Below are 847 nucleotides of genomic sequence, written 5' to 3'. Positions count from 1 at the left end.
TTTGTAATGGTTCAAGTCAAAGTTCTAGAGATTCGAACATCTGTCAGTCCTGGCGAACCACGTTGCTCCGGCATTGCATGAAAATATGAATGTTCTCTTTGGTTATCCTGTATCTTGCTTGCAATAGCCTGGTTTATGTTAAGTTCACATAAAACAAACTTTTTACCACTTGAGCACGTGGATTTTTATAATTTACCGTGATATATAGTAGCACGAATATACAAAAATATGATTTTCTCGTATATACTGTAAACAAACCACTGACAAAGTATACACCAAAAATAAAGTACTCAATTTTCTTACATTTTGCAAAAATAATTTCGCTTGTACATTGTTTTACTACATTAAGAAAATTAAAAAACTGAACTTTTTTGCGATTCTTCAAGCAAACTGTCAACTTTCTCACCCTTCGGCTAGTTCTAAAGACCAGCACCGTCAGCGCATAAGTTTCTCTCGAACAGGTCAATTAGTTATGTGCAAAACTATAAAATATTTTGACATCCCTGGACGGTACAGTCAGTACGCAGCCATTAATTAATGTTCTGTTTTCAAACCTGCCGCATTATATTACGGCGCTGTGATCGCATAATCCTTTGCTAGCGAAAACAAAATTGCCAGATGTTAAAAATATCTAAGATTTACTGTTCATGGAATCGAAACGATCGAAACAAAAATTTCAATAGAAGAAAATATTAGCAGCAGACTTATGCAAATCTTTTTCAAGATCTCGACACTATAGCGCATTTACTAACCAATAAATTTACTAAACAACCGTTTTAACATTTCTGGCATCTCTGCCTGCTTTTGACATTAACGTTTTAGCATAAACGAAAAACATTAATCGAGC

The sequence above is a fragment of the Sabethes cyaneus genome, chromosome 3 (genome assembly GCF_943734655.1).
Source record: "Sabethes cyaneus chromosome 3, idSabCyanKW18_F2, whole genome shotgun sequence".
Taxonomy (NCBI): domain Eukaryota; kingdom Metazoa; phylum Arthropoda; class Insecta; order Diptera; family Culicidae; genus Sabethes; species Sabethes cyaneus.
The sequence above is the reverse complement of the archived record's forward strand: the minus strand, read 5'-3'. Positions refer to the sequence as shown.